This window comes from Cyrtonyx montezumae, unplaced genomic scaffold (genome assembly GCF_038088225.1).
Source record: "Cyrtonyx montezumae isolate F1298 unplaced genomic scaffold, pur_monq_1.0 scaffold_2, whole genome shotgun sequence".
Classification (NCBI taxonomy): Eukaryota; Metazoa; Chordata; class Aves; order Galliformes; family Odontophoridae; genus Cyrtonyx; species Cyrtonyx montezumae.
Genome location: NW_027071936.1, coordinates 17158388 through 17177113, shown reverse-complemented (window position 1 = coordinate 17177113; position 18726 = coordinate 17158388).

Here is an 18726-nt window from a genome sequence, read left to right as displayed (position 1 = left end):
GGTGGAGTTAATGGGAGGTGGTGGAAAGTAGAAAACTGTTCTGAAAGTAGTGGCAGGAGATCAGGCCATGGATGCAGATGGGTTCTTGCTTGAGGAAACAGGGACCCAGAGCTGCTGCCTTCCAGCCACCCTGGGGGAAGAGGTATGAAGAGCAGGCAAGGGCACCTTTCAGTCCTCATGATGCTAACAGGGCCTTAATGTTCAAGGGAGCGAGGGCTGGTGAAATCTAGAGTGGGAAATCCTACCTCTGAGAGAACCATCCTGACCCCTGACAGAGGGAAATGTTGCCGATCTTACCGTTGCATTCTCAATTGTTACCCAAGTATTTTTATCCTTGGGGCTTGTAATCTGGGAAAAGATGCAATCAAGGTGTTTCAGAGACAGTCATCACCACTTGTGAATCCAGTGTGTCTGTTATTAGGACACAGTGGAGTTATATTTTGTGCCCCTATGAGCAGTTCCTTGCTCACAGCAGGCTATGCAGTGCCCAATGGCACTGTGTTCTTGGGGCCCTGTTCTATCTACTGCTAGGTACTGTTACAGGCTTCCAACCAGCATGCCTTGTGGAAAGGTCCATGATGAGGGTTCATGACCCCTCAGACCAAAAAAGGCTTTGAGTCTGTGTTAGTGCTCTGTCTTCTTTCACTTATGAGCAGAATATAGCTGCAGCTGCTGCTTTTCTTCTATAGTTCTGTAGGTTTGTTCCTTTGCTTCACTTGCTTCTGCTCTCGGCTTTTACAGATCAAGCGTTTCATACTGAAAAAATGTTTAGTGCCCAGTGAAATGGTTTTCTTTTCACTGTGAAAGAAGAAATGAGCATTCTAGTACGGACACAGACAAAATTCTACCCTGTCTTTCCTTCTCTGTTGCCAACCTGAACAAATCTTCCTTGGCTATATTCTAACTCCAGGCACAATGTCAACATGTAAGGGACAGATCATGAAACCTCTTGCTGTGGTGAGTGAGGCTTTGAGTACATACTCAGGCGATTTTTCTTTCTGGGAGCAGATCTCTCATGTTCAGTGTGTGATTTAAACAGTTACATGTCCTCTGATTACCATAAGATAATGTTTACTTATTTTAGAGTATGCCGAGCCTGTTGGTGGGTGTTGTCTAATAACTGATAGAGTGTTTCTTAGTCACTTGTGGTAATGTGGTCTTCCTCTTTGCAGGATTATCAGTCTTTTAAGTGGGATCCAACAACTTTCCTCGGAAGAGTGGAATACTAGATTCAGCCAAGAAATACTTTGAAGTGATTTTAAACCTAAGGCTTCCAGTGAACAGAGCATGAAGGGATAATATTCTCTTTTTCTCTTCTTCAAACTCATATGCACATGATTACTGCATTATTTATCCATAGTTAAATACTGACTAAAGCTTTATCTTTATTAATCTCTATTGCAGTTCAGCAGTGAGATATTTTTAGGTCTCTGTGTCTGCTTAATGTTAACTTCTCTATTTCATTCATCTGTATTTTTGCACATATATATTTCTAATGATTATGCCAGAATTCCAATGTTTCTTCATCTTGTGCTTGATAAACATCTAGTAGTTCATTGACAAGTATGGAAGAAAAGTTGAAGATAGACAAAATGGCATACCTGAGAGCAATACTCATGATTTCACACAAACGTTTGATGATGGCTTTCCTAAAAGGATTCCTAAGAGCTTCCTAAGTTTTTTCTGTGCTCCTGGGTATGTGAAAATGCCCTATTATCACCAGCTCTCTTCACACTGAAGCGTGGTACAGACACGATAGAGATCTCTAAGCTGGATTAAGTTTCAGAAGCGTCAGAGAAATAGCTTGGGATATCTAAAACGAATGAAACATTCAAAGATAGTAAATGTGAGAAGGAATGAATTAGGGACAGAAGAAAACCACCTGAATACCTAAGTTTCAGGGGCAATGCACTCCTCCCAGATGACTGATTCAGTATAAACTTGCAGTTGATCCAGCTCTTCAAGTTTACTTTTATTTTTCCACTAACTGGAGGCATTCAATTTTGTGAGATAGGCTACTGTGTCAGGCGGACAGGCCACCATGAGCGCGGAGCTCTGTTCCATCAGCTGAGAATCATGAGCATTCAGGGGCCTGTGAATCTGATGAAAGAGTTGGAGCTGCCATCTAAGGCTTGAGGAGTGTCCATCCCAGTCATGTCAACTTTCTTGAGTGCTGGCAGTGCCTTTGAAGAGCGCAAGGCTCAAGCGACTGGATACTTGGTTATCTTCCCATTGGTTCATTTTGCAGCAGAAGAGATTCTGTTGTATTCCAACACTCATCAAGTCACATTACAGTCACAGATCACACTGCTTCCACTCAAAGTGGGTGGTTGATAAAATATATAGTCTCAGACTTTTCTCTAGGTCTGTTCTGTTTTCTCAGTCTTTAGAAAAAAAGCTTCTGTTTGAAATAGTCCTAAAGTTAAACTCTGTTATCAGCCCTCAGTTATGCATGAATTTCACAAATGGGCTGCTGAAATTCTTAACATCTGTATCTGTTGGGTCAGAGAAGATTTTTGTTTTTAATGTTTGCTCATCATGATCCTCAGCAGTGTAGAACATGGAAATGTTGTTTCAAAATGGTGGGTTATTAGTTTCATTTTCTTCTGCATAATGTTCCTTTCTTGCCTGCAGATTTTTGTTCTTGGATTTGGCTAGTACAGAAAAAATATTTTTCAACTACCAGTGATCTCTGTTGTAGACAAACTTACCTTGAGAACTGAGCATCAGATAAAAGCTGTGGTAAAGAGGGGCTCGAGCAGCCCCTGAGGCTGCTTAGGAGCTTTTAAACACATCTGACCATGGGACTCTGTACATTGAAGTCCAGCTCTACCACAGACGTTCTGCCTTGTACTCTACACCTCAAACATTACCTTGGTCTTGTTGGAAAAACAGAGTTGGAAGAGAATAGCAACTCTTCTCTTCCTACTCTGTTGCCATTTGATATTTTAGCTACAGTTGGTGGTTGACTGTGACTACGAACAGCCTGCTCCCCCGTGCTGCAGAAATGTAAGAAATTTAAGAGAAAGGGTGCACCAAAGTCCTGCTGGCTCATCACTGATGTGGCATGGGGTTCAGGAGCTTCCTGCCTCCCTACTTCTGAGAAGTTTCAAGGAGCTCCCAGAAGCTAGGAGAGATGCAAGAGGCTGCTAGGTAATTCCCAGTCCTCTTGGGTACTTGCTATGGTGATACACGTGACTCTGTTCTTAACAAAGTGTTGCCAGTTTTCTGAGACTGGCAACCTTAGTCTATAGCTAGAAATGCTTCTAGCTTTTATCTGGGGACTTAGTGTGATCATAACTCTGTTCAAATGTGCATCTTCTACTGAGCAAGTATTAGTAAAACTGGAATAGATCTTCAGCTCTGAACACAGTTCTTCAGTTCTGAGAAGCAATCCTTGCTGTACTCCCAATAGCTTTGTGTCCTGCCTGGGGAACAAGTGGAGAAATAAGGCAACTTTGTACTTTTATGCTCAGCTGCAGCAAATTCATCATCTTCTGCCTGACAAGGCATTACTTCTTGAGCCGTTCAGACCCCTTTGAGACAAGTAAAGCTCTAAACTAAGTAGATCCAGAATTCAATCTAGCTATGTATTCATTGAAAGGACCCCAAGAAGAGTTTGAAGTTGCTTTGACCAGATGCATTGAATTATTATTCTTCTCTACTTCTGGCAACTTGGATACTTGTGTGTCCAGTTCTAGGAATACTGATCCTTGGGAGCGATAGTGCCTTATACATAATGTTTGTATTCCTCTTATGAGATGATCGATGTTCACCTCTGTGTGAGAGAGTTGTAATTGCTAGTTAATATTATTTAGTCATAGTAGTAAATTTGTAGTCTAAGAATTTTTGTTTTAATGCTCCATTCAAGAGTTTGGCATGTTAAGTTTAAAGATAATAAATTACATTTATAGCAGTTTTTCCTTTTACTTGCTTTGTTCCCCTCCTCTAAATAACGTTCCTCAGAACTTGCTTGAAAATCTCAAGATCCTAGGTGTACAACTTAAACTGTACCCTGAGTATTTCCTTCCTTCTTCTCTACCTTCCTCTTTAAATATCATAAATGCCTGATGTACAGAAAAGAAAATGTTTAGGGATAAACTAGATCTAAGAAGTTATACATTGTAAGCATGTAAATCTAAAATAGGATATTTCTACCATCAGCGAAAGATATTCCAAGTTCCTCAAAGGACTACCCAAGAACTCCTTAGGGCTAGGAAGGAATAAGATGATGGATGTTAAAGTAGTGTCATTTTTAGGCATTTTTCAAAATAAGTGGCTATTTTTCTTGCCATTTGGGAGCTATGCAGCAGGATTAATGGTAACTAATGTGCTGTAGGTTTAGACAAAGTAGTTCCAGCATGCAATTTTAAGTCTTTCCAACATTATCTGATATTGTAAATAAATACGAATACATAATCACATGACCTGATTTGTTGGCGTGCGTGTGGGATAATATCTCTGCCTTAAAGTAGCTTATCATTCAAAATAATGCCAGGAAAGAAAAGTTTTCCTGTGCACGCTTCCAAGCATTCCACGTACACTGCATTTCACGTACGTTGCTATATTTTGTGCTTTCTGCATGTGCAATCTCTGGCAAAGTTTACCAACATCGAGATGCTTTTTGAATGTTTGACTATGTGTTACTCTTGGTGATCGACATGTTATTTTAGTCGAGGTCATGGGGAAAATGCTATGTCTATGTCTTGGGGGAAAAAAACCTGTAAACCTTGTATTAGTGTAGTAGAGTTGCTTTGTAGAACAGCTGCAAATACTTTTTTCCAAGCTGCCTTTCTTCTGCTTTTTGGAAATGAGACCATTGTAATATACTCAAATTTGACAATCTTAACTTCAATTGATCCTCTTCTTTCCCCCAAAAAGTAAAATAGAGGAAAACTGATTGAATTAAGTGTTCTAGGCAGGCAAAAATGCAAATGACCAAGACAGCTGAGAAAAGAATGTTACTTTCAGTTTAGAAAATGCAGCTGTTAACACAAGCAAGGAATGGACTAATTACAGTGTAGGGCACCTCTTCTATGTGAGTTGCAAAAATGGGTTGCACTCAGGGGAGAGAGGGGAGTGGAGGCTGAGGACGCTCAGCTGGTGAATCAGGCGAGTGATGATACTTCAGCATGTCTAATTGTCTAATGCTGTGGAGTGTATAAACTAGGGCAAGCTGTATATTATACAAATTAAAAGGAACCCAAGGCTGTCTTATATGAGCTCTGCTCTAATGTGAGAGAGTCACTATTATTTTGTCTTTGCATGATCTCCAGCAGTCTTCTCTGCCTTGCCTTCAGAGACTTAAGCTGGCAAGTGCTCAGCATTGCTTTAAATTGTGCATCTGGATTACAAATTGAAGGTCTTCCTTGGGACACCCCCATGTCAGTGTTCAGGGTGCTGCACACAGGATGCTCCAAGGGAACAGGAGTGTTACTGGGATGAGGAGCTTGTGTTACATCTGGCTTTGGGCACTCTGGGTGCTTTCATTGATTTCCTCACGGTAAATGCAGAGATGGGCTACTCAGGGAAAGGTTTCAGATTACCTAGGCTAGATGTCTACCTCTTCCAAAAAATAAAAAATAAAAAAAATGCTTTGGCTGGGCATTGCAGCATCAGTAACGTGTGTCCTAAAGACATCAAGACATATATAAACCCACACCCTCTTGTTTGAGGAACTGCTGAAAGAGAGAGAACCTTGTTCTTTGAGAACAGAAAAATAATGGAACTAATAAAATGTTACAAGTTGTGAATAGCAAAGAAAAGGTTTGGGAACTTCTATTCTCCTTATGCCATAATGTGCTACCTCCTAATTTGCATAGGAAACATGGGAGATGGCCAGCTCTGCCACTAAGTTGCCTCCTTGGGTATTTACCTCTGCTAAGTCTGTCTCTTCCTCCCCATGTGCTTAGAATCTGTTTTTTAATCTTAATTCAGTTCCAGGCCTTTGGTAATGTTTAGCTATCTTGCTAAAGATCTTAATTTAATCCATATATTGCTTATGACTGGTAGTAATAGATGCCTGATAAAGAAGTTAAACTGTGAACTAATTTTTCCCCACTGGAAAGGGCTTGGTTCTGCTGTCCACTACTGATTTTCCTGCGCTGTTTGCTATGTGTTCACCTTGTGTCCTGGAAATGATGTGCTTCAAGGTTTTCTATTCAGCAGCTCAGGTGGGATGCAAACAGGCCTCCTATGTGTCAGGGACTAAAAGAAAGGCTTCAGCCTTCTATTTCATGGCATATTAACAAACCAGTGAAAAGATTAATGCAAGTTAATTAAGTAATTATTTAATGTGAGAGGAAATGGCAGTCACTGCAGGATCTGCCTATGGCATGCAGGTGAAAGACAAGCAGGTACTTCTTTTGCGTAGCAGCATCTTAGTGCTGAAGCAGGAGAGCAGTGGTGCTTTCACACAAACAGCACATGAAATGAAAGGTATGTGTGGAGATGCTTACAAGGGGTGAGATAATACCAGAGGAAGTGTTATCTCTTGGTACCCATTGATCTTGGTTACACAGCTCTTTAGAGAGATTTGCAAAATCCTTGTGCTTAGCTGTGGTTAAAGTCTTGCCTCTGTTCCCCATGAAAATTAGTTGGATTGATCCATAATTTTGATATTTAGAGCATCAGGCTCTTCTTGGTTCTCTTCAGGACCAGATGGATAAATAGGAGGAGGATGATGAAACCAGTGAGAGGGGCTGGATCCAGGGGATTTCCTGGTTCATGCTGAAGGCTTACTTGACAGGAGTCATGGAGCAATCAAATTGGAGGATGTTCAGCAGAAGTGACCGGACTTCTGGACTCCTTGATGTTACCCTGTTGTGAATTGAAGCTCACAGATAGATGCTCTGTGCAGTTTCCCTGCAATAATGTTTAAAGACAAGAGCCAGTGTCCTGTGAACACCCAGTGAAAACATCTTCCTTTTCACACAGGCAAGTGTCTGCATATGCAGATATTTGCATGTGTATCTAATTATCAAAACTCCTTCTGGGGTCAGAGTAGAAAGAAAGCCACAAAACCAAATCTTTAAACAGCCTGACATGAAACCATAAATCTCAACGCACTCAAACTTTGAGGGGAGTTTAAAAACCATATCCTTATTTGAATTTTGCCTGAAATGCACATCTCTTCTCTAGCCACGAGTTCTGTACTCTTGTGCCTTTTAGTAGTTATGCTAGCAAAATACCTAGAGACAGATCTCTGTAATTAAAATCCTGATTACTGAGGGTATCAGCATGTGATGAGGCAAGAAATGGTGGCTAATATCTGATGTTATCTTGTGAAAGAAGAGCCCTAGAGCTTGCATTGGTTTAATGCTCATTTGGCTTCTCATACATGAATGATAGTGATCATCTTTTTGACAAGCACAGCTGATGATAAAGGGTGCGAGTAGGAGCATTACTTGTTTTGGTTTGCATCGCTGAGAGTGGCATTTTAAAAAAAGGAGGGATGTTTGTGTCTGGCCTTTCTTTCAAGGGGCGTTTCCAGAGTCAAGCTTTGCTTGCTTGCTTCTGTGGGACTAGGTGTTACAGAAGCTGGCCCTGTGACCCACCATCACCACTTACCAGCGTGCATCTCCTGTGCAGCTGAAGAGCACTGCTGTAAGCCAGCACTGGTTTGGGTATGTGTTTAAAAAAAAAATAATAAAAAAAAGCTATGATAGATTTCCTTTCTGGAAAAAGGGACTGGTTTTGATGACCTGAAAATCCCTCTGAGAACTAGATATGCGTGTATATTATCAGCCTTTCTCATGAATTGGTAACTTAGCAAAGAAAAAGACCAAAATTACTTTATTCCCTCTGGAAGTACAGTGCTTCTGAAAATCACATCCATTGAGAGCTCTAGTTAGACACTGACAAAGAATCCTTGCCTTTAATTAAATTGTAAGTATTTCTTGGTAGTGATTACAGTTATCATTTTAATTATTTTCCCTCAGCACAATACCATTGGCTTGCGCTGGAGCTTTTCAGAAAGCATCTCCTTACCTAGAAGGACAAATAGCATGCTCTGATCAGTGGACTCGTGATTTGCAGATACTGTAGATATGAGACTAGTGTTTCTATGATTTTAAAGATTTAGCTGTCATCCTTCATCTACATTTAAACCTCACTTTTCTCATTTTTCTCCTGAGGGCATTACAGAAAGAGTATTTTGTTAACTTTATCTTGGAATTATCCAAATGGAGAAAAGTGAGCCTGCTCTGAAAAAAAAAAGCAAGTTAAAGAATATCCACAGTTTCCATGAGAGGTGTGGAAAAATGTGGATATTTTTCAAGCTTTACTGAAGAGGGTGAAAAGGCGATAAAAGAAGGAAAAGACTCTGCCATGTTAGGTCAGGAGGGCATCCTACCTTGCAGAGGGGTTGTGCAGACTGGAGATAGCATTGCAGTTCTTGTGAGCTAGAGTTCCCTGGACAGCAGTGCCCTGGTCCTCTTTATTTATTTCCCGTTGCCACAACCTGAAAAAAAAATCCAAAAAATCCAATCCTTTCCCACCCAAGCATGTAACCAAGGGTGCCCAGTCCTGCTCTGCGGCCATAAAGGTAGCATGCTTATGTACATGTGGTGCCATGTGATGGAGCATCTGCATCCATTTATGTTGCCCGACCTGAGTTGCATGACATTCTTTCCTCTCTCTGGCTAAGGAATGGTATGGGTGGGACCCACTGAATACCTTCAGTTGAGAGCAATACACATTTGGCCACGTGGTAAGGAAGGTGTACTAGGTAAAGCCTCCTGAAGAGCTACTTCAGCTGGGAACTAGAGGCTGCTTGTATTGTCTGGGGCTCACTGAATTAGGTACAGTAACTGGACAGCCAGCTTCTGCTCAAAACCACTACCAAATAAAAAGGAAAACAGTATCTTAACATCTCTTTAGTAATTCTAATTATAAGAAGAACTTAAGCTTTCTGAAACCAACTACAGGTAATGCAAATACTATAAGATCCCACATAACAAAGTAGATGGATTGAAATTTCCCAGATAGGGAAGGAGGAGTTTCTCCAGCTAAAAGAGATTTAGTTCTTGTGCAAGTATCTTATTTCAGTTTGTTAGCCTCTGTAGTGTCTTCCTCTCAAATGCTGCTTCAGTGGGTATGATGCAGACTAACAGCTGGTCCCAGACTGTATGCTGCAAGGGTTCTTTCAAAGAGCAGATTTTTACCTTTGGCATCAGTGACTTGGTATTAATTTCTCTGATTTTCTTGGTGGCTGAAATTACTGAGAAATGTGTAAGTGATCCAGTGGCTGACAATTGCTACAATCATTCATTCTTCTTTGCTTGAAACTGTGCATATTTTTTTTTCTCCTTTCATTTTCCCTTTCCCAAGTGCTTTCAAAGTATTTCTCAGATATCTACAAGTCACAGTTCCCCCTACACATTAAAATGAATGTCATTCCAGCCTGTAGCTTTTCCATATATAACTTCACCTGTAAAAGAAATGAACGGAAACAAACTACAACTTCTCACTCATTCAAAGTTTCTGCTTCTTGTTAAGCAATTTCAAAAGCTATTATATTAATTTTATTTATTATTATAACTCCCTTCTCCCTCACAACTTGTGCTTCACGTCTTTCGAAGACTTGTATAAACCTTTCATTCCTCTAATCCTCCTCCAGCTCAGATCAACTTATTTTTCCTTTTGATTTTTTCAGTTTTTTTTTTTTCTTGCAAACCTTAACTAGCTCTGCCTTCTCATTTAGTTTCTTCCTCCTTCTCCATTTCCAGTACAGATTATTCTTTGTCCTTAGAGCTTTGAGTGGTCCCGTGTGAACACTCATCAGTTGCTGCTGCTGCTTTGCTGACAGAAGTGTTGCAGTGTGCAGAATGGGAGAGTCAGCAATGCCTGGACCTTGATTATAAGAAGACCTCCCCCTGCTACTTAAAACCTCCCTTCCTAACACTGGAGGGGAGGGGAAACACATGGTGGAGCTGATATATTAATACTCATACAATAGCACCAATTGCCCGCAGGAATAAAAAAGACCAAAACCCCAAACCTGAACATCTAACTGGAGAACAAAATTCATTTTAAAATGTAGGTCATATGCTAATACAGCTCCCAATGTAACCTGTGTAGCACCAGCAAGCACAACATAGGAGTGTGCTGTCTCTTTGTTTTCTTGCTTGCTATTTTTTGCCACTTTCTGTGCAAATGCAATTAATTCAGACATCAGACTCACTGGCCACATAAGTAAGATGATTCATTCTCTCATCTTAAGTTTGCTGATGATCAGAGTGCTCTTGTGACTGGGGGACTGTTCCTCCTTCATTGATGATGGGTAAGGAGACAAAAGGAAGCTTTCCTCATATGATTGTGCTTCCCTGTGGGCAGGCTCTGTTACAGGGGATTTTTGCTGCTGTCACAGCAGTTACATTCAGATGGTCTGGGTGGAATGGTGATCTCCATCAGCCAGAGGGTCTTCGAAGCCAACATAAAAAAAAATGGTGCCAGCACCCTTGTCTGCACTGGAAGAATTCTGGTGGCATGTGATGCCCTCCTGCTGATCTGGGAGAAGGATGTCTTAGGAGCAGGCTTTTTGTCCAGTGAATTGGCAGCATATGTGCTGCAGACTGCTCTGAGCAGTCCTGTTTGAATGCAACAGGGCAGACCACTGTGAAGGCTAGAAGTGTTGATTTGGATAGCGGTTCAGCTCTGATAGGATGATTTTCTACTGTTGTTGGAGCTGAATATTTGCACAGTTCAGACCTTTGCAAAGTTCAGGGTGCTTAAAAGGGGGCTGTGACAGATTCAGAGCTGCACAGTAACAACTTATGAATACCATATGCTGACTTGGATTATTGGACTGTTTACTGCATAATGATATTGTTTAATTTAATACAGAGGGATGGAAAGAAATAAGCGAGAAAGAAAGATGCAAGATAAGCTACTTCTCAAAGCTTGAGAAATAAGGAGCATTGCTTCAACAAGGAAGAGGCAGAGCTCATCAAGAGATAAGCAGTACCATTTAAAAAAAAAAAGTGGAATGCCTTTAAGATAGGGTGATGGTTGGCTGCATGAACCCCTGTAACAACCTTCTGTTAAGAGGCTGAATATGTCTGAAAAAAGTGAGCTTGACTACATTGTCATCAGCTGGAAGCAAGGATATAGACATGTGGCATGCATTGAAATCCTCACCTGCAGAGCTGGGCAAAGTGTGTGTGTATGTGTTAGAATGAGATATCAGTGATGCCAATTAGTATCTTAAGTATTTTCTTTCTTGTTTCAGTCATTTTGAAACAAAACTTCTAAGGAGTTGTATTTTCTTTTAGGACTACTTTAAATATTGTCTTTCAATTCTCGTATCAAAAAGCTTGAAACATTTCAAGAAAGACATTGTTTCAGGGCAGTACATCTTGCTTTTCCTGCCTCAGCTTTTCACTTCAGTAAGGAAAATAAGGGGATTTAAGAAAACTAAGGTCTTTCCTCTTTTTCCTTTTTTTTTTTTTTTGTAACTTCCAGTAAATGATAAGAAAATCAGTCCACACAGCTCTGTTTGTAGCTGGCTCAGTAATTTAAAACCTCCCTCCTCGGAAAGCTGCCTCTGCTGTATGTATGCAAACAGTTTAAGAAGGCTCTCTGGTCGTTAGCACGTCACAGTCCAGCTCTTCGATGGAAGAGCCAGAAACTGGACCTGGTTAAAGGATAGCAAGGGCTGTATCGAGTACTTCTATCCAGCACAGCAAGTCCATCAGAATAGTAAGTATGTTGCTTGCACACAGCACTGGATTGCAAGCTGCATGGATACTTCTTATCTTAGCAGCCCACCAGCTCTACAGATGTAGCAGTTTGGTCCCTGCTGTGCATGTAAGCGCTGGATTTCTTGGCAGATCTGCACTGCAGCCCACGTTGATCTCCATATCTTTGGATCTGGTGGTGTTTGCTATCACTAGTGTTTTCTATCATGCATTAAAACCAGCAAAGGGGATGCATTTGAGCTAGCATAGATGAAAATAGCAGAATCAAGAAGTACTGCCTTGAGAAAGGTCTCTTGGAGAAAGAGCAGAAAATAGGTGGAGGTTTGGTTTTCCACAACCATACCAGATATTACCACTGGATGAAGAACTCACTAAAAGAAATAATTTGAGTGCCAAGCACAGCCATTTGTTGGTCTCCTTCTGGTAAAGATGAGTATATGGCTTGTGGCATGAAGCAAGCGGGTAGAACGTGAGAATTCCAGCATCTCCCTTTTGTTGCTGCAAAAGGCATTTGCTGCATTCATTAATATTTCTTGATGAAAGCTGGCTGGCTGAATAAGGTGGTTACATGAGGTGTTGAGAAATGCCTTAGATGTTTTGTTCTCAGATGGTCATCCTACTGAACAAGCAACTGCCCATTTAAATGTCTGCTTAATTACAGTGGCGCCAGTTTGTCCCATGTTCGTAACAGTTGTGCCAGCGTTTTTACAATGAACCTTCATTATCTAAGTTTTATGTCTGTCCATAAAATGTTGCTCTAGGCAGGTATGTGGTGTATAAGATAGAAGGGAGGAAAATGTAAATATTCATTACAAGTTACGTGGTAAGTGGACATCATGACTTGGAAGAAAATACTGTAGCATGATCCTATCTAGTGGACCTGTGCTAAAGCTACTCCTGTTCTTGGAGGAACTGGGACCTTCGTTCTCCTGACTCAGTGGAAAGCTGTCAGTCTCACACCTTGTCATTATTGCCTAGTGGGGCTGTGCAATGTTTATTAGCTGTGATGGGCAGGACAGCAGCTGGCTGTAGTGCTTCATGCTTTGTCTGATAGCCCTTGCTCGAGCTGGTGATTACCACGTGTGCCATGGTACCTCTGGCCAAGTCATCTTCTGTCTCTGCTCAGCTTCCATATCCTGAACTCTTGCATGAAATAACATGACACAGTTTCCATTCTCATTAGCTTCTTTCGTCTTTCTGCTCTGCTTTCATCTTTGTAGCTTTTCTTTCCAAAGTAGAAGCAGCAATGATCTTTTTTTATGGTGTCTCCCAGCATCTCAGGAATCCCCAGATGAAAAATTTAGTGAATCAGTGTTACTGGTTCCCACGCAACTACAGATTTCTGTAGCTCTCTGCTCCTCTTCTTAGCAGTCCTGTCTTCAGTACTATCTTTCAGGATAGATAAGTTATGATGAACAAGATCTTTTCCTGGTTGGCTTTCCAAATCTGCTTGATTCTTGCCTCCAGCTTTCCATGCGCTTCTGTAGTTAAACCATCACAGCTCTGCTTGGTTCACAACTACTAAAAGTCCTCCTGCTTTACAGCACTCTGATAACACAGGGAAGTGCTATTACCCTTGTTTAGTTGAGAAAATACAGCCCAAATGAGATGTAATGACTTTTCCAAAGGAGAACTGCTTGGACAGCAAATGACCGAGTCTGATCTGCCATAGGTAGAAAGCATCTTTTCTTCTTTTCTAGGTTGCTCTGTTTTTAAAGAAAAAAGGAGTCGGAGGGGCAAGATGTTTTTAAAAAGCTCTAAATAAGATGTTTATTGAGACCATGTTGTGCCTTCATTTATAATTCCACAAGTTGTACTTCCAGAGGTCTATTTGATGTTCAGATGTGCAGTAAGTTTTGCTCATTCATTTTCTATATCTGCAGGTGTTCGCTTTTGTGTGTGCAGATTGGGTATTTAAATGTCAAAACCCCTGATATGTTCATGTCTTTGGTTTGTCTTCCCTGTGTTAGGTAACTGCAGAGGCCTCTGATTATTAAGAGAATTAACATGATAAATGTAAACATTTGTTCAAACAGATTGTACTTGGAAACCTTAATTAGAGGGCATGAAGCCATTAAAGAGTAAAAGCCTGTCGGCCTGGGGCTGATGAGGAATGCTGGCCTTCAGAGCTACAAGCCCAGCCAGCTTCTCTCCTCTCTGCAGTTTGTTTGTTTTTACAGAGCAGTTGGAATAGCCCATTTTTTTTAAAAACAGTTAAGGCTCTGACACCTTTTCTTTCTCCATTTTCAGCTAGATTACTTCGTAGTGTCTACTTTCAGCAGTGTCTTAGAAATACATCAGTGTACTTCTCTCTGATGCCTAATCTGGTTGGCGCTGAACATCACAGAAACGCTCATTTTGTTTAAAAGTAAAAAATAGTAATATCCTGTTTTTCTGTGGTAAAACACATGCAAGTAAATAAGGCATGACCTGCAAAAGACACAGAGGCTGTTAATTGCATAGGAGCAGCACCTAACCTTAGTGTCTGCTGATTTCTGCATTTTAAAACACATTTTGTATTACAGTCTTTGTTGAGTATCTTGCAGATCTTTGTGGCTTTCAAAGCGGACATCATCCAAGTGAGATGGAAAAAAACAAAACAAACAAAAAAACCCAAAAACATATTTTTGCTTTTCTCAGTTTGGGGGAAAATAAAGAAATGAATGGAAGGAAGGGAAATGGTGTTTGCTGTTGGTGTAATTCAAATCCTAGCATTAGTTTTATTCTGTAAAATATAAAAGTTTGTCAAGGAAAGTGTTGGATATTTGAGCTGGCCTCCTGACTAATATAGAATTTGTCAGAAGAGGGCACGTGTGAAATTTGATGTCAGTCTTATCCCACCTCATATAGACTTCACAAGTAGAGACTTCACAAGGCTGCTTCTTTAGGATGGCTGGCAAAGGTGCAGAAGGAACACAAAGGAAGGAAGAAAGCTGTGGATGAGAGGCTGCGGAGTGCTATTAGAGGAGTTGTCCTTGGAGCCAAAGGATCTTGTCTTAGCTGTATGGGCATTCCTCAGAGAGGTCTACACAAAAATCCCAGCAGCCCTACCCTTTCCAAAGTCAAGAAAATAAACCCAAGGCATGGCAAGTGGGTATCCTTCCCTCAAGTGATATCAGTAAACTGCAGGGATTTTGGCAGGCAGCACCGTTCTTTGAGAGCTGAGTGTTAATGTGCATGATCAACTGGTGAGCTCTTGATCCATCTTATCAGTTGTTTACACTTTGTGTTTTCCTGTGCTGCTTTGATTCAAGAATTACATGCATCATGTCCAAGGGCTGTGCTATTGCTCTTCTAATTCCATTTAAGTAATATACAGAACTCCTGCAGATCATAAGTTACTCCTATTTAAGTTTCCTTTGGGATTAAGATTGGGCCTTTCATTAGGACTTGACCAATGAAGCTATTAGCCTGGTCTAAGACATTTAATGTCTGTTACACATGTGCAAGTCTAAGTGCTGGTGCTGGTTAAGGAGCACTGCCTGGATAGTGTTGTTAGTGACCATGCTAAGGGAATAAATAGGGAAATGATTTCTGTTTTGTAGGGTGACTAAAATGCATTGCAGAGTTAATTATAGAACGTGATTGAAAGGAATGAATTGGTTGACATTATTCTGACGGTTGAAGTTCTTTTCAAATGAGTGTCTTTTTCCTACTCCAAAAAACTTCACTGCAGCCTCATGTTTAGGCTATGATCTGCTCTCATACACTGCAAGGTTATTTGCTGCTGGTTGTCTGCATTTCCTGCAAATGTTAAGGTGCCCTCTCAACAGTGGGCATTAGGGATTCATAAAGAAAATCCAGTGAATACTACTTGAGATTTTCAAATGACAGGCAGATACCTACTAGCATTAATCCTCTTTCTGTATTCTCCGAAGAGCTCTTTGACAAGGGTATGTTCAGGACAGGAAGTGCTTGACAGGGATTCATCTCCCTCTCAAATCCCCCCATTAAAAATAAAGGAAAATGAGACCCTTCGTCATCAGCCCAGGCTGTGGTGCAGACAGCTTGCCCTGTGAGAAGATATCTCCATTGCGATATGTGATGGGGACAATTTCCAGCGTCTGCCAAAAAGGGCCACCCAGGAGCTGTGTAGGTTCAGAGTGGGGTAGGCACTGAAAGTTATGATCCTAGCACAAGCCTGCAGCCAAGAGCCACAAAATGGAGCACTGAGATGTGAACTGCTTGGGATTGCATGGGTTTTGTTATGCCCAGCACCACCATCCATCTTTCTCTTTCTGTGTGTAGTGGGTAGATGGCTGTGAGATAGCTCTCCTGCTCTGATAAAAGAAGGGTAATACCCTTGGTCAGCTGGACACCTTATAGGGCTTACTGTAAGGTGGAAAGGGACAGGGGAAAGGCCACCCTAGCTGGAGAGGCTCTACATCTTTGACTTGAAAGCAGTATGGGTCAACGTTATTCTAAAAAGATTGAGTTATCCAGGTGAAGTCATGTAAATGGGACTGGCAGCAGCATGAAATAAAGGACATTAAGCTTTCCTGTCCAGATTGACTGACGTGTCCATGTCTTGCCATCAGTGCATGTCACTTCCAAGGTTTTCTCAGTCATGCTGCCCGTTGTGGTTGAAGTCAGCAATTTCTTATTGCTTAAGTATTCCTCAAAATGGATGTGTGAAGTGAGTATTTGCCTTACTTTGTTTTTTGTATGCAACTTCATGATATGTTTAAAAGATAAATTGTAACTTACAAATATTTTAAATACATATGTATTTTTTATAATTTGGACGTATAATGCACATAAAAAGGAAGAAGTTGGCCTAGTGGATTGACTGACAAAATGGAACTTTCAGTGTGGGTTATGTATAACAGTAAACTGGGGGCATGAGAACGTGAAGGAGTTTAAACTAAGTTTTGCTGGCACAAACTTGGAGTAGTTCAGCTGATAATGAACAAAGTCAGGATTTGTCTCACTGTGGGCTTCTTTGAATCCATACTTCCTTGATCCATGGTTGTAGCTGATTTACAGTTAGTCAGTGACTCCATAATTCCAGACTTTTCTGCCAAAACCCATCAGCCTTCCCCATGAAGATCTAAGCTTTTCTTTGGGAAGGAAATAATTTAGCTAATTTGCTGAATAAGTATGTGGTAGAGTTTTGTGGGTAAGCCTAAGGGAGAAGATTGAAATCACAAAACACATTTGAACATCAGCTGGCTGTATGAAATTCAGCACAATGAAAGTCAGGACAATGACAACAGCAATTTAGGAGTTTACTTAAAAATCTGTAATGTTTTGCTACAAAACAGTGTAGTGATCTAGGCTTCGAAATGCTTGTGCATATGTTGGGATGGTATAGCTTGTCTTATATAAGACCTGGAACTAGACGTAAATGATAGCTGAGAAGAGCGGTACTTTGTGGAAAATCTGAAGACATACTTCCCTTGTCTGCTATCTAAAAATGAATCTGGCTATCTCCACATGTAAACTTGTAATCCTACAAATATACTACCTCAAGGAAATCTGCACCAACATTTGCATTAAAAGATCAGTCCTAAATGAATGCTGGTAAATAACCATGTGATAAATCTTGGCTTTTGGAGAAGTTTATTACTGTCTGCTCCTGAGTGCCCTGTTGACCTTGTATCTATTTCATGATGCTTATAGCTGTTGACTGTGGCTCGATTCAGACATGAAAACTAGTCTGCAAAAGTTTCACCAGACCAAGCAGCTGATCTGAGCAGCCAGCAAGTTTCACCATTCCTTGCAGGAAATCCCAAATTGAGAAATAAGACAGGCAGAGGAAAGAGAGTTTTGGGTTTTCATGGAGTAAGACTGATTCATCAACCAGACAACAACTCAAACTTGTTCTGCATAGAAATGGCTGGTGAAATTAATGTTACTTTGAGTAAATCAGATAAGTAGTCTCAGCCATGAAGTGACCAGCATGATGTTGAATTACAGGTACTCAGGTTCCAGGGGCATGAGGATGCATCATGTGTAGTATTTCCCTGCCCGTTGTTCTTTATTTAATGGAACCATGAAGTCATTTGAGTTAGAAGAGATCTTTGAAGGTCATCTGCTCCAACTCCCCTAAAAACGACAGCTAGATCAAGTTGTTCAGGTTTCACTGGCAGCTGTGTTGTGCCTTCGCTGCTGATGGACATCAACAAATCAGATTAATCTTGTTGGCATTCATAGACCCTTCTGTGAAATGTCCCAATTTCAGCATCAAAGTTGCTACTGAATACCAATGTGATTTGTCCTGATTGTGTAGGAAAGATAGCCCTTCTAAAGGAGAGGAAGGAATTTCCCTTGCTTATAAAATTGAATGCTAATTTAAATGGGCCTTGGAATGAAAGATTTCAAGGACATGGTCTTGCATGTTTGGTCTGACTTGGACAAGTGGCTCAGACCAAACTGGAGGCATTCTTGAGGTTATCCTGGTAGCATAAGATTTGAAGTAGCAATTTTTAGGTTTGTTAAAAAATGAATTGAGGTTGTCAGGACCAAGGCATTTCTTGAAATCACTAGTGATGATAATGCTGCCATTTCTTTGGAGTCTGTTTAAAGGGCCATGATGAAAGAAAAGAGAAAAGGAGACCAAAAAAGCCTCAGCTGCTGCCCCTCGTAGTACTTTGGGATATCAAGAGTTCAACACAAAGAAAATACGAACAGCCAAAGAAAAAATAATGGAAAGACCTGGTTCTATAGTGTTTCATTTAGGGATCTCAAAACTGCTTTTCCTGTATGTGCTATTGCAATCTCCATTTTCAAAGCAAGGCAAGCTCTTAAATCAGATTAGTTTATTGACAATGTGGCCACCTCTCTGTCGCCTTCCTGAAAACTCAAGGCCTCACACTTTATAATGAGGAAAGGCTGAAACCTCTTTTAAGCAGAGGACTTTTACAGAGTCCTGTAACTCCAGAAAAGGCAATAAGAAACTTTAAACACAAGAGTTGGGGCGAAGTAAGTCTGCAGTATTATGTTTTAAATCCTGCCCCACCTCTGACCACAGGACAGGTTAAGTTTCATCTCCTTGTTATGAAGAAGCTAAGATGAGATGATATTC